This window comes from Cuculus canorus, chromosome 2, assembly GCF_017976375.1.
Source record: "Cuculus canorus isolate bCucCan1 chromosome 2, bCucCan1.pri, whole genome shotgun sequence".
NCBI classification, from domain to species: Eukaryota; Metazoa; Chordata; class Aves; order Cuculiformes; family Cuculidae; genus Cuculus; species Cuculus canorus.
In genome coordinates, this window is record NC_071402.1 from 38,417,379 (window position 1) to 38,436,765 (window position 19,387).

The 19,387-nt window shown below is 39.3% G+C and overlaps 1 long non-coding RNA gene across 2 annotated transcripts in view; it reads left to right on the forward strand.

Moving 5' to 3' along the window:
- The window catches only part of LOC128851471 (uncharacterized), a 61,168-nt gene that overhangs the window by 17,335 nt on the left and 24,446 nt on the right, over positions 1-19,387 (forward strand). For both annotated transcript variants that reach the window (XR_008448852.1, XR_008448853.1), the window contains exons 2-4: positions 11,020-11,113; positions 11,647-11,800; positions 16,960-17,056. This is a non-coding gene — a long non-coding RNA (uncharacterized LOC128851471). The remainder of the gene's footprint in view (positions 1-11,019; positions 11,114-11,646; positions 11,801-16,959; positions 17,057-19,387) is intronic.

Consider the following 19,387-nt stretch of genomic DNA (forward strand, 5'->3'; position numbering starts at 1 on the left):
AACTATTGCATCATTATTATCCAGGAAATGCTTTGGGGACCCTCCAGGGAATTGACTCCAAGGCTTATAATTTTTTAACAAGAGTCTCTGTTTGGTCAACCAGCGAAGCAGAAGCACGTGGATTTTTTCCGCCACTAGTAACTAAACATGTTTTGGGATATATTTGACATGATTTATAAAATCAAAAATGCCATTTTTAATTATATATGCCACCATATTATTTTTAGAAACATCTCTTTCCAAAAAACATTATTCATCTTCCTGACATGTTTCAATGGAGACACATAATTACAAAAGTTTCAACATTTTATTAGTTTTCTTCTTCACTAAATCAAATGAAAAATCCACGCCAAGCTTTACAGTACATCTATGGGTGGCTTGACACCATGTACTTATGTCTTACATGTCACTTGTCTGGGCAATTCTAAACACACATCTTTTCAGCCTGCATATTTTGTTTTGCAAAGGGAAAAGAGCAAAATTAAGATTAAAGACCTAAAATCTGTGCCACCCAGTCGATTGACACTAGGTGTTACCACAGGATTCAGCATGAAGTCTTCATGAATCCCACGTTAAGTTTAGCTGGTGGTGTATCTTGCTTTTGCACAGTGCTGACTTTGAGAAATGAAAAACCTTTGAAAACCAAAGTCAGATACAAGTTTTTTAAGAGTGCGTTGTGAGCAAGAGCCCATGGGAATGATCAGGTTTTATTTCAGCTGCATTCAGTATGGCAAGTGGGGGGAGCTAGATAAGTATTATTTCCCCGTGTGCATCTTTGGTATGTACCGAAATAAATTCAGCAAAGTCTATTTCACTGATGAGATCTAGAGCTATACTAACAGCTGTTTCTCCTTACCAAGAACAGCAAGGGGACTCTGGGAATATCTGTGGGTCTTTTAGAATCATAGAATCATAGAATAAATTTTTTCATTTGATGGATGAGGGTAATCTAGTGTTAAATCACAGCTTTTGTAAAATGGCGTCTGTGCTGCAGGTATGTTAGAAATTGCTTGTAAACGGCAATACAGAAATAGTGGCTGGCTTCCTGGTTCTCCGAGTTCTGAGTTTCAGTTCATTTTGGTGTCTAGAAGACCACAAGAAACAAAGAAGCAGGTATGCAACACAACTCAGCTGAAACTACAAGCAGGAAAATACTGCTCATCAAACCTACCTTAACTATAACCTAGCCTCAAGAGGCCTCACCACTTTTTGGTGAATTGATTTTGCAGCTGGAAGGATATTTCCCATTCACAACTCCAGTCAACTCAACAATATACTCGAACAAGTATCAGCTTTGAGAGAAACTTTCTGTTTTGTGGAATCAAACTCTATATCCCAAAATGAGTTATAAAGCAGGTATGTTTATTTCCAGCGCTGGGGTTCAAAGGTGTTCTCCTCCTAGCTTGCATACCGTATAGCTTAACAAGCAGCTACTTATAGTGTAAAGACATGCATAGGTATAAGCGCCTACTATATATTCATACCCTATCCCCGCTTCATATTATAATTAGTTCTGGAAAGTTTGCTCCAGTCTTGTGCCTGTGTAGTGCTTCCTGACGGTCGTGGGCCGGGATGTTAGGAATGAAGTAGGAAGTCTTCCTTGGGATGAATATATTTGTTTTTGAGCTTTGCGCAGACTCAGTCTCCTCTGGCTGTTTTCAAACTCCTGAACCAAATGCAGCCAGCTTTCTGCATTCCACTGCCCACTTATCAGTAAACTGCTGCTAGTTGGCTCCTTCATTATCAACTTCCAAGGTCTTCAAGGCAAACAACGCCAAGCTTTAATGAACACTCCCAACCCCACCTTGTCTGCTTTCACTCATCACTTTCCTATGATTTTTAAAGAATCTGTACTTGTTGGTTTTTAATTGTTTATTGAAAGAAAAGCCTAAATCCAGAAAGGGTAGGCAATTCTTTGCTTACTTGTAGGCACAGAGATGTTAGTTCAGTCTTTAGTATTAAGGGATTAGTATGGTCTCCTGGTGAAATTTGTTCATCTTGTCACTTTTTTCAGAGGAGTTACGCAAATCAGTTGCTTTTGAAAAAAGGGTCTCCAAAGAGCCATCGTTCTACAACAACTCTTGGGAAGCCATCCAGCTGTTCTCCTGCACTTGCCGTTGAAAGCACCTATCAAATACTTATGAATGAAGGAACATACTTTTCAGTGTGTTTTGCCTATAACCCGGATGAGAGGCATCTCTTTTAAAGAGTAGATTTGGTTTCTTGCCTTCATGTTGCAAAATCAAATTCAGAAACTGAGGATCTCAGTGCTCCTAATGCTTATACTGGCACTTTTAGCAACAAGACTAAATATAGAATTTTGTTGAACTGAGCCTTATTCCTAAGGCTTTTGTGTGTCTTTTATACTTCTGAGGGTTAAATAATAGTTGCAGCAGTACAAAAGGATTACAGAAAAGCACCAGCCACTGGAACCAATGAGGTTATCCCATGGTGTCATTTTGGAGTTTGCTTTGTAGCTACCTCATGAAGTCCTCTACTTTCCTAAAATAATATGTAATTAGCATTCAAGACCCATGCTTTCTACTGGCAAATAAGAGTAAAGCATAGCAGCACTCCTGACGAATGCTGATTTTTAGTGGTTTTCTATTTTGAATCTTCAAAATGACATCTGTCTTGTGAGAGACTTAGAAATGTGGAAGGAGGTTGCACAGGAGAACGGAATTGTATCCCTGATCCTTCTGTATCCTCTCTCCTTCAAAATAAATACTTGTGCTTGTCTTCCTGCAAAAAAACCCAGTACAATGCCAACTCACTTTCTGACAGTTTTATATAACATCCTGCTTTGTGGAAATATTTTGAAACGTTTATTTGCACATTGTATTTCTATTAGGCTAATCAAAATAGCTAAGCATTTTAATAAACATGACTGAATAGAAACACCAGTGTTTCATAGTATTATCTGCAGTTTTACTTACTAGGAGTTGAAGCTAGCTGATAGAGTAATTCTCTAAAGATAAAACAAATCTGCCTTTTTAGATAAATTGTATTATACCAATTGTTTTACCTTCTTTGGTACTCATATACAAGGGACAAAATCCCACCAGTGTTCCCTCCCTATATCTGCAGAAAAAAGGGCTTTATTTGTTTAAACGACTGAGGCTCTTGTAGAGGCTGAAATCAGGGAGGTGGGCTACTTGCTCACAGGTGGTGGGCACTGGTGAGTGTCTGTGTGGCATCAGAGGTGAGAAAAGAGGTCCTCTGGATCTTATCTGAGTCCCCATGGAGGCAGAGCCCCAACCCTACCTTCTTGGTATGTCCAGAGCTGGTGGTGCATGGCATAACATTGGCAGCACAGGGGAAAGGGCCAAGGGCAGCAATAGGGCACAGAAGCACCTTCGCTGGCCTGATCTACTGCCCAGGGAGTTTTGCCACTTACCAGGGGCTTAGATATGTGGGGGCACTGCTGAAGATCATCTGGTCCTTGTGCTAGAAGCCCCACTACTTTTCTAAACGGGCACCTATGACACAGCCAGGGGAGGTCTGGACTGTGTCAAGAATGTTTAAGTGGCTCTGGAGCAAAAAACAGATATATGGGGATCCATTGGTGTCTCCTCAGTCCTGTTGGTGAAGGAGAAAACTCAGGGAGCAGTGCATAGATCCTTCAGTTCTGTGCATCAGCAAATGTTTGCACAGATGGTGTTGAAAATAGGAAATTGGCTTTTAGGACCCTGGGATCTTCTTTGAAAATTGAGAGCTGCCAGGAAAACATAGGCTCCATCTGACTAAGTGGGGCCTTTTTGCCAATAGGCTGGATAACCTTGTGAGGAGAGCTTTAAGCTGGGAATGATGGTGGTCTGTTTTGGTGCAGAGTGAAGTGGAAAAAAGACTAATAGTCATCAAAACAGGGCAGAAGGGGGTCCACCCCAAGGACATGCACAAGGGTAAGGAAATACTTACAGAACAGAGGAAGGTCTCATATCTTTTTTGGGTAATAAGCATGACTGAGTGCCTCTGAAGTTCCTGTACTCTAACACATGCAGTATGGGGAACAAATAGGAAGAATCGTAGGTCTTTGTGCAGGTACAGGATCTATATAGGGCTATATAGATCTAACTGGGATCATGGAGATGTGGTGGAACAGCTCACATGACAGAAACAATGCAGTGACTGCATACAGACTCTTTAGGAAGGGCATTCCAGGATAGTGAGAAGTGGGGATGCATGAAACTGTGCCTTGGAATGGGTGAGGATCCAGCAGAGAGCTTGTTGATCTCGATTAATGGGCAAAACAACATGGGGAATGTTCTTACAGCTGCTTGATAAAAAACTATGATCAGAAAGAAGTAGTAGATGTGACTTTTGTCAGAAAGGTGGAAAAAGATTCGTGTTTTCAGGTCCAGGTTCTCATGGGGGACTAACCAACCTAGTGTCTGCTAGAGGGACAACACAGCAGGACATAACCCATCCAGGAGGTTTCTGAAGGGTCTTGATGATAACTTCTTGATGCAGGTGATCAGAAAGCCAATGAAGGAGTGTGCTCTACTGGACCTCATATTTACAAACAGGAAAGAACTGGTTGGGGATGTGAAAGTCAGGGACAGCCCTGTCTGCAGTGATCATGGGACCATGGACTTAAAGATACTGTGAGAGCAATACAATGTACAAGAACACACCAAGGGCAAAACACCTGGAAAGGAGGTCTCCAAACTCAGACCTTGGAATCCTGGTAGACAACAAGCTGACCATGAGCCATCAAGGCAGACATACAGCAAAGGCAGTCGACAACATCATAGGCTGCAATAGGCAGAACACTGACAACAGGGCAGGGAAGGTGATCCTTCCCTTCTGCTCAACACTGGTGAGACCCATCTGGCATCCTGGGTCCAGTTCCAGGCTCCCTAGTACAAAAGACCCACAGACATAAAGAAAAGACTCCAGACAGGGGTAACAAAAATGAATAAAGGCCTGCAGCATATAACATACAAGGAAAGCCTGAAGAAGGAAAGGCTCAACAGTGGGATCCTAGCAAAATGTAAATGTCTGGTGGGAGAAGTAAAGAAGTTGAAGCCAGGCTCTTCTCAGTGGTACCTAGTGAAAAAATAAGACACAACAAGCACAATTTATTTTTTTTTTTTACTACAAGAGTGGTCACGCAGTAGCACAGATTTCCCAGACAAGTTGTGGAGCCTTTTCAGATATACAAAATTCAACTGGACAACATCCTAAGCAACCTGGTATATCTAGCTGGCCATGCCTTGAGCATAGGTACTCTCTGGAAGTACCTTCCAGCTACACTGATACCATGATAATGTGATTCATTAGTGAGAGGGTTGGTAATCACTTTTTGTCTTCTGGGAGGCATTGTCACAGCAACTGGAGCTGTACTGTAGTCACATCTGAACTAACAGACCCAGGACCCCTTCCAGGATCCCAGATCTGGGTGCATACCCTGGCAATGGCTCGGGTCAGGCAATGTTCCTGCACCCTCTGCCTTTATTTCTACTGGAAGGGAGCCACACCACATCACAGCCAGGTGACTGTGAAGAAAATTCTCCTATGCACTATTGATCTTGTTCTCCTTCTAAATCGAGAAGTTATTTAGGGGGTCTTAGTTTTCTTCCCCAGACCAACATCATTTCCTTGAAAGGCCCAGCTGGAAAGGCAGAAAGGAAAAAATTCCCATGCAGCTCTGGTTCATCCCGCAGAGGAATTGACAAGGCTGAGAGTTTAAGATGAGTCCAACACAGACAGAAGAGCACCAGACTGAAGTACTTACAGCAGCCAGAAAGCTGACAAGCTGTTGCACTTTGTAGCAGATGCAGCCCTAACGGGGTATGTGGCTTCATTCCTAGATATAATGAGTTGCAAACACACACTGGGAATGCTGGTTTTATTCAAAAAGCATCTCCTCCGTTAATATATAATATGTGCACTGTATGAATGTGTGCTTCCACTCCCATAATGCAGTGAGAGATCACAGAGAGGAGCTGTCACACAGTACTGGCCTGATACTGATTATTTTGGCTGTTCATATCGTTGCTGTCTCTTTCTCTTCTGAAAAATACAGTTAAAAAGCTAATGCTCAGAAATCAGACGGCTATTCTGACTCAAGAAGTACAGTTCCAGGCTGTGTTTAAAGAGATGGATATGTTCTGCCTGGCATTCAAGGCAGTGGGATGTATTCACACTGTCTATGCAAAAATCTGGAGGTGCAGTCATATATGCACCAAAATGCAGACAAGCAGTTGAACAGATCAGATACGTTTCTTCTGTGTACTCAAGCAAGAAAGCAGGGTTAGGGATCACAAGTATTAAGTGCTCCAGAATAGATCATATACCATCGAGAGGGTGTATAGGCAGAAAGGTTCTTCTTTCAAGGCAACTCAAAGGCAACTATTGAAGAACAGGTACCAGACAGCTAACTAAATAAGGCAAATTTACTAACTGAACAAGAACAAGTTATCAGGGTAAATAAACCACACACTTGGGCAAATATCCAAGTGTGTATGCAATTCTCTTGTCAGCTTCATTTTAGAGCATTAACATATGAATGATAAGTCTCACAAGCATCAAAGATGATATATCCAAAGTAAATTAAGTTTCTAATATGGAATGCAACGAAATATGAAGGAAGAATTACTGTGAGAAACTATATTGATGAGAAGAGTGTCTGAGACATTATATATGTATACACTGGAATCAGTATCAAAGAGGTATGAAAATATCAGAATAGCAAATTAAGGAAAATAACCTTTTTTTCCTTCAGTTTGAGGGTCCCAGAAGCTCAGATGTTGAGCGGCAATGCCTACTACACTGAAAGCCTCTCCGCAGCTTCAGCACCTTCTTAAAGAATAGAAAATTTATTTGCGGCACTGGCAGTAAAGGGAGACAAGAGAGTGACCGTAAACTTGTTTTCAATGTTGTCATTAGTGTTCAGATATTAAAATTTTATTAGCTTTTGTAAGCTGATAATGACAGAATTGGGCTTGCAGACTTTGACATAAGCTGCTGTACTTCTGCTCTCACAACAAATTGCAGAATCACGTGCCCGTTCAAGGTGCTGAAAGGATCAAAGTGGTACAACTTTCTTGTCAGAAGCAACTTTTAAAATCAGCTCCTTGAAGATGTTCCTCCTACTGTCTCCTTTATTTCAAATATATTTTGCATCTAGCGCTGCCAGCTGGCACATTTTGAAGCTTGGTAGTGGACTCCGAATCAGATTAAGATGTCTACCCAGTACAGAGGAGAATGTGGAAAGAGTAAGAAATAAGGTCTACATTTAAATTTGTAGTCTGGGGCAATGGGATTACACTTATAGCTCAATGCATGAAGACTGTTGTGTTTTGCTATCTAAAGCTCCTGTAGATTCTAAAAGAGGGAGAGGAGTAATGGGCTTAATGTGACTGCAGAAGATGACTTTTTTTAAACTCGGAAAAGCATTATTAAATATAAAACCAAAACAAAGACATAAATGAAACCCATCCCATTACTGGGATGCTAAGTTTACAAGGTGAAGAATTCAAAATTATGTAATGCCTCAAACTATGTCTATAGATAACATAAAACCTGCATAGGTATGTACACATTATTCGAGTGTATTTAATTGTACAACTTTATATGATAAACATGACATATCATGTTCATCTGCGGTACTCCTGCCTCATGTAATTTAGTGGACAGACCAAGTCCTAAGGATAAATCAAAGTGAAGTGGATAGTTGTGTGAAAGAAACCCATATCTGGCTGATTGCTGAAAAAGGGACATAGAAGGTGAAACAGGATGAAAATTTCCAGAACAGAGCATGTCTTCCTTAATAAGCACCTTGACTACCATCTTGAGCTCTGAGTTTTATTCTCTTTCTAGATCATAGGGTTTCTGTGTGATACTGATCATAGCATTTGAGCAAACTCTTTCTCTGTGATCACTCCTGTTTCATATTCTGAGTGCCCAAGCTGGAACAGCTGGAGTATTGAACTCTTTTAATTGCAAAAGTTTTATATGAACTATGCTCTGAACACATAAAAGACAGCAGAATTCCAGAAAAGCCAGACTCTAGTCTTGAAAATTAGCTTCCAAAAAAATGAGTTGATAGAGAGCAATTTTGGCTTTAGTTTCAGTGCCTCTGTTTCCAATTTGTAAAACTGAGACACCATCGTGTTACCTTTCTGGTGTTCTGTGTAAATAAATGTATTGATATCTACAAAGAAGACACAGATATTAAAATCAGAGTAAAGTCCATGAAAAAGGAATAAATTTGTGTTCAGTGCAGCATTAAACGACATATGGGACCACCCACCAGATGAGGATGAAGAAACTGTTGTGTGTCATGTGGATAAAAGACTTTATCATAATGCATGTACACAGTTTGCAGACATAAGACTGTAAGGTATTTTAACTCTGGTACTTCCTGGCTTTCAAGCATCACCAGTCTTTTCAGGCAGGATTTTCTGTTTTGTTTAGAGATATGTATATACCAAAATAATCCCGAAGATTCTACATGGGCAGCTAGAAGCTGGCTATATCCATCCCCATTACATGGCTACGGATTTGAATCTAAGCCATATGATCTAGAAAGAGAAAACAGTTCTAAAGAATTTGGAAAATTCTAAAATCCTTTTTCAGTTAATCCAATTCCCAGAATATACTGGTTAAGAGGGCATTCAGAGGAGAAATTCGTTTAGATTCTCAAATGTCAACTTGCCCTAGGCGCCCACAGTTTCCTAGGAGATTATGATCTTCTATCTTCATGCTACCCTTATCTGGTCCTCCATATCCTATAGGCTGAATAAGTGCTAGTCATGATACAAGGGCTTGAAGGTCGAAGTATACCCGTTGTATATTTTAGGATAACTTGTTCCCAAGATGACAAAGTGTCCAGGTAATATAACATCCATTTGCTCTGCTCTGCTTTCTCCTCCCTGAAGTCAGGTCAAATCTCAGTGCTTATTTTCAAAGCCTTCAATAGACTGCACCAAAATTTATTCTTAAAAAGTATTTATTTTCTGAAGCCTTTGGCTTTAGGTAATATCACAGTAGCTAGGGAAAGGTTTCAGAGCTGTGACAGAAATAAACTGTGAACAAGATCATTTTTATTCTCCACCTGAAGTGTAACTCACCTCAAAAGGGCAACAAATCTCTGCTTCAGAGTTTCTTACGGTCTTTTCCATTAGACCAAACCTTGTATTTGATTAATGGGAAAAAAAAAAGAAATAAAACAACATTCTTAGTATGGGGGTTCTTTTTCTCTTTTGGGTACTCACTTATATATATATGTTTACATCTAACTATTCTCTTTACAGAGGTTTTTATTTGATGTTCTGTTTCCTCTCCTGAAGTTGAGGCATATACAGTACCTGTTTCATTAGTGTCACTTGGCTTTTCATTATACAAGGAAAATGAGCCTCTACAGCATTCAAGGAACAGACCAATAAAGATATATTACTGTCACTTTACTCAATAAGAGCAGATGGGTCATAATACTATGGCTGATACCAATGTGTTTGCAGAGTCATTTTTTCTTATCAGGCAGTTAATGAAATGAATTTATATCACAGCATCTTTAAAATATAATACTCTCACAACTGTCTTTAAAGACCTATTTTGAACCAAATATGTTATCTATCAAAATATTCATTAAAGTTAGGTGCAGGCCTACAGGAAGAGACAGATTAAATCATTGAGGCATCTGGGCCTCTTATTTCTCTAATGTGACCTCATTATATCATAATTTGTTATTGCAGAAATTTAATTTTCTGATGCCATGGAATTATTGAGGATCATCCTATTTCCAGCGTTTTCACTCTACCTAATTGTAAACTTCAAGATCATTTGGTATTTGATACTGGTTGGCTCCAATATTGGATAGGAAACCAATATTCTGTAAAATGAGGAAACACTTAATGAAGAAAACATGATCATGTCATATTGACTTCTTTCTGAGATAAGAGATAAATAAATAAGTTTCACTTAAGATATTCTCAGCTTCTCACTGACACATGCATTAATTCTATTCAGAGCAAGACTCTTCATTGCCTCAATAGCAAGAGAGACATTCAAGAAACCAGCCATGGCCACGAACCTAATGGCAAAGTCATCAAACAGTCACTGAGCCTAGGGTTATAGAGGAGAAACTACCTGACCTGTAAGCTTTTTAACTGGACTTTAAATGTCACAGGACCAACGTAAGAGAGAGACAAGCTCTCCTTTTAAGACATGCTCCCATAAGACTTCTTCATGCACTTCCAGTGTTCTTCACTGGGACACTCTTCCCTCCCATTGAAATATATTGGGGAAAACAAATTATTTCAAGGCATTCAATTAATCCTCTCCAGCTGAGGCACACCTTTGAAAGACGCCAAATTTTTCAGGAATGCATGATCAGTGTTTTATAACCTGCCAGATTTTTATGGCAGAAAAGCTCATCTAAACAATATGATGACATTTTCTCACAGAGAAGGTCCTGTAAGTTTTGCATACTGCATAGCTGTCACCTGTGGGAAGCAAAATCAAAACATCTTTTAATGCACATAGCTCTGGACTCAAACCTGTCAGAAACTGGGATAGAATAATAAGGACATACACTCTAAATGAAGAATATTCCCATGTTTCTATAGTTTCCCATGCCAATCACAAAATGCACTTCAAGGGTTTAACAGTCAAAATTGGTGCTTGATCACTCTGGGACAGCTTTTCCGATTGCTCTGAAGCTTGAAAAAAAAGAAGAAGAATTCCCCCTTCAGATTTAGGATTGAAATAGATTTAATTAAGCAAGTTAAAAAAAAATCCGGTATGAATAACTGTTCTCTACAAATGCAGCAATAGGAAGAATGCATCTGAATTGCATTCATGCAAAATTTGGCCAAAATATTTAGCTTCATTTTCATTAGATACATTAACTTTTAATTCTTTAGTGAATAAATGAAAATACTTCTACAATAATGTTCTAGATTACAGAAGAATTTACAATACAGAAATATCCATTTCATGACCTGAACACACAGAATTACCATGTGTAATGTTCAATTTTCTTTAATTGTAAAAAAAACTTTCTCTTTCCAGTCTGCAAATAGGTAAAGAATTTCTAGAAGATATTAAAAGAAAAAATAAAGAATGTCACATGCATCTAGACTCCCTGACATAGCTTCTGATGTGTGTAAGTAAAACCACTTTTCTTGATTATCTTGTAGCTCAATAACCTAACTATTATTCATTTCAGCAAACCCGTAAATAACACTTAAAACATAAACTCCATTTTTATTCAGTGAAAACTGCCATTTCTTGAAAAGGTTTTTTGAGTAATTACTTTGCATTCTTATTAGTAATGTGGATTTATAGGAAAATCAAAACTATATTAATTATACCATATCCTCATTATATATTAATAGACTTAGAAACCAAACATTTTTGCACCTTGCATAGTAAGGTGTAATATTTATAGAAGCTTTGCAGCAGCAGCCAACATGGCACTTAGCTCTAATGCACCTACTTTAGTGTATTGACTTGGTGCTCCTGGGACCCATGATCTCAAATCCCAGCTGGGAATACAGATATACTGCAATGAGCCTCCAGAACACTGTCTTGGGGTTTCTCTCTTGTCATAAGGGGACGATTTTTGTCAGTGGGTGCAGTTTGTGTTTTGAGACATCAGTTTCCAGATGCAGCACGTGTGTCTTGTGCTTTCTCCAGGCAGGGCTGTCGAATTCTGTCACTTCAGTGAGAGGAAGACCTGAGAAGACGCAGCATCTCAAGGTCAGAGATATGCAGCTTTATAAACATAGGCATGACAACCCTCCCACAAAGTTATGAGCTGGAGTAATAACATCTCATCCTCAGAGACACGGTAACAGGAATGCTGCTTCTTGCACTGCACACAATGTATTTGCCTGGCTGAAAAGCTTTGGTAGCTGGTGGAATCCAGGGTTTGTGTTATTGTTTCTGGGTGTAAGCCAAGAGTGCAATAACTGATCAATTACTGCTCCATGACAGTAGCTCTTGTAGAGCATGTGTCAAAGTCAGACACCAGACTTGTGAGATTAATTGACCATTGATGGCTTCTGTAACTTAATTGAGTTTACTGTTTTTGGATCTAGTTGTCGTGTGGTCCAAATAATTTATTTTGAAGGCAGTTAAAGATGACTGAAGTAGCCAAGCAGATGTTGAAATAAGTCAACACGAATCTTAACTACGCTGATTTACCCTGCCAGGAACTGCTGTCCTCACCCCAGCCCCAGGATGTTCCTTCAAGAGAAACATTCCCCAAAACGGCCTTAAGGGAATACACGGTCCCTTGAGCACTCATCTGCTGACTGATCTGGAGGAACCTAGAGAGCCCATACTAGCATCACTCACATGCAATTTGCCACATCACTACCCTGTCATACAAAGGTAGGATTCCCCCTATATTACTTTCCGTATCTGCAGGTGCTGTCAGATGCCTTGGCCAGAGTGCCATTGTGAGATCCCAAAGGAAAGAAAGGTTAGGGATAAAACTACTGAAAGGACAAACCCAGTCCCACCCCAGAGGCCAAGTGCCCTAAGCAAAATCAGTGACGACGCTGGAGTCAGTGGGGGCATGAGACTATTGGAAGCTTCCACCTGGAGTGGTCACAGCCTCATTTACAGGCAATGACTAACAGTCCATGCCAGGTGGAGATTTCAGCCCTCTCCCTTACAAAGTCCCAACCCAATAGCACAGCAGGGAGTGATGCTCCTCTAGAGAGAATTAATTCCTCCCTCCCACAAAGGAAATGGCAGATCCTGGTGACTGCTCTTGGTCTGGTTTTTAGCTTTTCTAAGTTCCTTTTCTTGACTTCACCATCTTCATAAGTGTTTGCAGCTCAAGCTGTGTCATCTGAATATGTCATTAGTCACTGAATAGCCAAGAGAAGAACAGTCAGCTGGGGAGGATTCGGGACTATGTAATACTGATCTCTGCCCTCTGTAGATTATGAGTATTTTTTTAAGTGCCTCTAATTTTAATCTCCCAAGCTGTGGTTTGTACAAAAATATATTCAATGGCCTCTTCTCTGGTGTAATATCTTTATATTAAGGATTTTCTCTTTCACCTCAGGAAGTCAGCTTTGTGGCAGATCATCTCATTTAAAATCTAGTATAACAACAGTGGCGTTTTTCGTTGGAAAATTGGAAGTACCACAGGTGATAGATTCAGCTTTTGCCTCTGTCAGCTTACGAGAGTTGGAAATGGAAAAAATAATTTTGAAATACATTGCTGAAAGTTCAGATCTTTTCAGTTAGTGAAAGCAAGTAATTCACTTCTGCCTGTAAGTAAAAATTATCTGTATAGAAACCATAGAGATGGAAAAAGAAGCCCAGCAGGGTAAAAGGAGAATGAGAAATCCTGGGATTTTCTGAAAGCATTCGAAAAGATCAGTAAGCAATCTGTCTGTATCTCCTTCCTGCCACTGTGCATACAGGATGGGAACACAATAGGGAAATGCATAAGAAGTTCAACAAAATAAAGCAGGCATCTAACAAGCAGTGCACAGATGACTCTCTTGCGATCCAGATAAGGCCAGTGGTTAGAGACAGGTTCCAGCTACAAGGAACAGGACATGAGTAAGGAGACAGAGCCAACGTTGGTTTAATCCTGATCTCAGAAGAGCCAGAATTTTTCAGGGCTTCTCTAGGGTTATGCAGGAATCAGATTTTGTGTCCGCATGAAAAAATAAGAAGGGGCATGAGTCAGACCAGACATTAAGAGATAGGGATCAGGTGCTTCTGCCTAGGTCCTCACTGAACTTCTGACCTTATTTGTTCACTTATTTGTTTCCCAAGCTGGGCACCACGAAGGGATGGGAGCCTTTTCATTGGCTTCCCTTTGGTTGCTGACGTACAGCTCTAAACTGAAGAAGCCCAATAGCTCCTGGTGACCGTGGGGGCTATTTTGTGTGCTCTACTTTGTTGTGCACTGGGACAGATCATCAAATTTTCAAAAAGCTCCAGGGCTGGCTTTCAGGGATCTTATTTTTAGTATATGACCATCAGATTCATCTCTTTCTTTTCCTTCATTCATCCCCTGCACTAGTTTTGTTATTCAGTAACAAGGCCCTCTCAAATAGGGCAGGGACTTAAGTTTCAGGAGGCTGGGAGGCCAGTACAGACAACAGATATAAGCAGACGCTTACGAAAAGACTCTTAGAAACAGAGCAAATATAACAGCACTTCTCAACTGTACACTGACTCTCTGATATTTCTCCCAGCACCTCCTCCCAAGTGTATTTTTTTTCTTATCGTATTGTGAGCAAATTTTTTTCTGTAGATGTTCCTATTTGTTAATGAATCATTAAACTTGTCTACACTTACACATCCTTAGACTTAACTCTTTCTGTTCACTACCATAAGCAAGATGTCTTTCACACTGCCAGGCCTTCCTCCCCACATTGTTTCTGATAGGCAATACAGCTTCATCTGTAGCCAGTGCCCTGAGCACTGCACCTCCCCTATCAGCCATTTCAGGCGGGAGCGAAAACACACCCTATCTGCCTATGATATCCTCTTTATTTCCTTGTTGCAGCCCTTTTCATTTCTCCCTGGCTGTTCTCTGACAGCTGCAGCCCAGGCTCCAATCTGCTGCAGGTGGCTCTTTTTGCCCTTCAGGCTTTCTTCACCATTGTGATGCATTAATGAAGTAGAGCTCCCTGTCAGACTTCATCAGCAGTCTTGTGAAGGCAGAATGAAATCACTTCTATTGACCCACTGGCATATTTATAGGCTCCTTCTTTTTGCTGAGCATGGCAGTTATCACCTTTCCATCCCCATGTTGTGTTTATTCAGCAGAAAGCTAAATCACATCTGTGCACGAGTGGAGCATTAATCAGTAAACGTAAGCCACTCATAAAGGCTGCCGAACCTATCTAATTACCAGAGCTGGGACAGCTAGCAACACCTACCCCTCAGAGGGGTTCACAACCCCATCAATCCACAGCCCTCTAAACAGAGCCCAGAAGCCTCAGAGACTTTTTCCATGCTCTTCTTGCTAGGCTGGCCCAGAAAGCAACATTTTAAAGTTTTCCTGGACTTGTTTTCTTCTGCAGAAACAACAACAAACCTGCTTAGGGGTTTTTTTTTGTTGTTGTTGTTTTGGGTTTTTTTAACTCAATCTGTGTTCCCCCCTTTCTTATTCTATTTATTAGACAGACTGTTCCCATGCATGTGCTTACCTGCCCCCCTTAACAATTTTTCCCCCCTATTCTCCATTAATTACCAATATTAATCACCTTTTGTTATGGGAGTTGGAGTCTATCACACTTGCAATTTTATAAGTTTGTGTTATAATACTAGATAGAGCATAATACTACATCAGTATGGTAATATTTTCAGTGATGATGCTTAAAGAGCAAAAGCACATGATAAACTTCCTGTGAAAACTGGTTGATGTACGCATATCTATGATAGAAAAAAGGTGTTTGTATCGTTTGTTCATGAGATTGAAAATTTGGCCGCCCAAGCTAGCTCTATGGATATATATACTTCAGCTGTTAAAAAGCTTCTGACTTGGTCTTGCTTCATTATGATTAAATTAGCAGTTCTTCCTCTGAGCCTCAATTAAATACTTTGTTTTCTCTAATTTTATCAATTCCATCTAGAACACATTAAATGGATTAAAAAGTGGTAAATCTAAAAATCTTAAAGCAAGGAAGAATCATATTCTGGGGATATTACCAGGCACTAATCTTTTCTTAGTCGAGTGCTAGATTCAACAGTCAAAAGGGAAATCTTGGAGGTAAAATTTGCCAATGACATAAAAAATTATGATGCAGTTAAAAGGGCATGCCAGGTAAAAAGCGAGAGCTGCTTAGACCACAGTGAGATAACTAGCAAAATCCCCTGATTGGTAGAGGCCTCTAAGTGTATTACATGTAAGAATGTAAAAAGAGAAAGCTCCAAGAATCATTTCACTAACTAGAAACCCTGTTTACTGTGAGAAGGTAAAGATACTTTGCTTATTATATACTATTCAGGAGGAAATATGGTCAAGAAATTACTCACATGGGATATAAATTTCAGATGTTAGTAAACTTATTAATCTAAGGAGATGAAAATGTAGTCCGGGCCTTACCTTAGTCTCTCATGCTGAATAAATGCAATGTTGGAATAAGACCTAAGATCAATTTAAAAGTAAAGGAAAACAAGCATTGAAACATATTTACATTGGTTTCTCTGTCATTTATTAAAAGCAAGATTACAAATCCTCCAAAAATAGATGTCATGTTTCAGCCAAAAGTTATTATGTTTGATAGAGAAATTGTTTGGTATAATTTTAGATTAGACGATTTTATATCCAAGTGGGTAATAACTCAGGTCCTTTAAGGGTACCCTTCCCATACTGAATAGTGATCTACTTTCATGTCCAAAAATGGGCCTCACTTGAACTCTGAAAATTTTACTGATGGTAAAATGGATAATTAAAATTTTAGGGGCTCTCCTAAGGTATTAAAGAAAATTATTAGATCCAGTATAAGATGGCTTAGAAATTCATATTTGCATTACTAGAATACAGGTCAATAGGTATCGGTTCAAGGATTGTGTAAACTGTGCACAGTCAGGAATTCAAGAAACTCAAATGTAGATTATTGAAATAATTGTTCATTGGATATGCAGCCTCCTGTAATTTACCTGGCAGCAGTTTTAAGGAAAACTCTGGTTCTAATTACAAATCTATAAATATAGAGAAATTCTATTTGGTTACATTATTATCTATGTATTGAGATGAACTTTTGGCTCCTTTCATCTGAAGGAAGGCCTAACCTCTAGTCCTCATGAACTCTTCCTGATTGTTGTGTTGATTTAGTCACATGGTCTCAGTTTGTTGCCTTCTCTAGGAGATATCATTGAACTATAGTGGGAAAATAGTAGATGACCACGTTCCGTTTAAACTTCCCTCCCAAATAATCATTGCTGGTAATTTAACATTGATAGATTGTAAGGTTTTCTTACCATTAATGTTTATTTATCAGGTTTTATTTTCTTTATCCACAGGACAAAAGAGTGATCTTGCCCTTGAATGATGCTATTTCAAGTGATTTCTCAAGCTTCAGCTCTGTTTGTAAAAAGCTTTAGATATTTCCTTATAAAGGTAAGCTAGAAATCCAAGATAAGCCTTTATTTATGACATCTGAAATCTTTCAAATGCAATAGACTAGTAAGTAAGACTTAACAAGACTTCATTATCTCATTGTGAGGACTAAGCTTATTCCAAGAAAAGCCAAATGAAACGAGAAGATCTTCCTCTGGGATCTGAGTATTTAAAGGAAGCTCATCGTGTACGTGGAATTGATTATACTGTGTTGAAACAAAATGAGTGACTCAAACAACACATATTTTTTCTGGTGGGAAAAAGAATAGCAGTTTGTAAGTAGCCTGTGATCTCAGCATCTATGTCCTCTATATATAAGCTATTTTGACTGCTTATTCCCATGGGAGAGGGTCTATTGAGCAGTGGAACTGTCACAACCTAACATTATTTATGTTCCCTCTCCTACCAGATAAGAAAAGGAAGTCTGTATCTACATGAATGTGTATAAATACAGCTACAGAATCAGAATCATGAGCACACAACACAGTTACCACAAAACCACCAAATCCTCTGTTTCACGGTAACCTTTCCCAAAGTTGATGTCAATTCAGCCTTCAAATGATGAGGATGTTAGGGAGGCAGCGAAGGCTCCAAGTGAAGATTAATTTTGGTAGGATTCCTCAGTTCTCCGTGTATGCAAACTACATATAAACTGTATGTAAACTACATTTTGATATTTGAAGTAATGGTTCCACTCCATGCTTTCAGAAAATCACTGAAGAGTTGCTGAGACCAGGCAGTATTTCCTGATCTTATAGTTCCCAGCTACCAAGACAACAGAGAGCATAAACATTTGTACGCACATGTGAGCTCAGGTCTCTTTTGCCCTGCTACCTCCCACTCTCCAGCATGCACTGGAAGCCATGAATTCAGCAGTTTCCTCTTCTCTAGTTGATTCAAGAGAATTAGAGAATTGGGTAGCATTCTCTTTGTTCTCATTTAATTGTTTTGTCTCTGCATTCCAACTTTTCAAGTATGCCAGAAAAAGACACCCTTAGTGAAGATACCTCTCAGGATTAGGTGATTGGTTTTATCTTGTCAATGCTAATTTTACCTTCAGCGAGACCAACATGGCTTTAGCCATACAGTACCTTTAGCAGCAAAACTTTCTACCTATGCTATGAAAGGACCCAGGGTAAAACAACTAAGGATGCACTTCAAAAGGAGGTTCTTGAAGACTGTGATTCACTCTGAGATGCTGAAGTATCTTATACACATAGAAATGTTTCTTCTATGACATGCTAATTTTGAATTGCCTAGAAAATGACTTATTTCTAAACATTCAAAATTACATACAGTCAAGGTAGGAAGAGAAAGAAAAGGAAAGAATAGAAAAGGAGACACAATGGTACAACTGCCCAAATGAAATGTAGGTATCTTCTTGTATTTCTAAAACAAATCAGCAACTGGATCAAGGAAATGTCACACATCAGAAGATGCTCCTACCTACAATGTGGTATCATCCTCTGCTATTACTAACTTCACTGGAAACTGATAAAACAGAAACAAAGAGGTTTCATTTGCGTGATCTCTCTCACCCTTGTGGCTTGTACACGGCATGCATTCAGCTCAGAAGAACTAGTATTCCTGTTGCCACAGTGACCACTCTACCCAAAACATCTTTGTTGCTGTTATAAGATACACCACCTTATTATAGCTCAGAATCTTTCATAGACTCTTCCAAAGCCCCAAAACCTTAACATTTCTATTATCAATGTATGTACTTCTCATAACGTAGGCTTTTCAAGGGGCAGCTTTCTCTCAATGCCTTATTGACCACTGTCATATGAAGTTACGCTGCTACTGAGGCAGTAAGGGTTAATGCTATTCCATGTATTTTGACTAGACGGGAGAAAGGGTGGGGGTGGAAGGGATGGGAAGAAGAAGAAGAGAGGATAATGGCAAAATGTGACAAATGCTTTTCTCAGCATTATGTCAAACATGTTTACAGAACTGCACAATTAAGAAAAAAAACCTGCACTAGAGTCCCTAATTACTATTCTACACAGGGCAGAACAGTTCTTCATTATCCCTTTTTGAATTGATTGTGTACATCAAACAGTCAAGATATAAATAAAATATGCCTGCATGCATAAAACCCTCACATTAAAGCAGAAGGCAATTAACCTATGATTTTTCATTAATTAAATTAAAATAGCCCTCTGAAAAGGTCTCAAATCAAAACAAGTTCCTTACAGAGTATTTTTTTACTTGCTGTGATGCAAATAACTTGCTTGTAAAATCATTGGTCCAATGAAATTACAATAAACCTCCCCAATTTTATCAAAGGCCAACAATTTTCTCCTGTGACTCCATTGTTCAAAGTGTTAA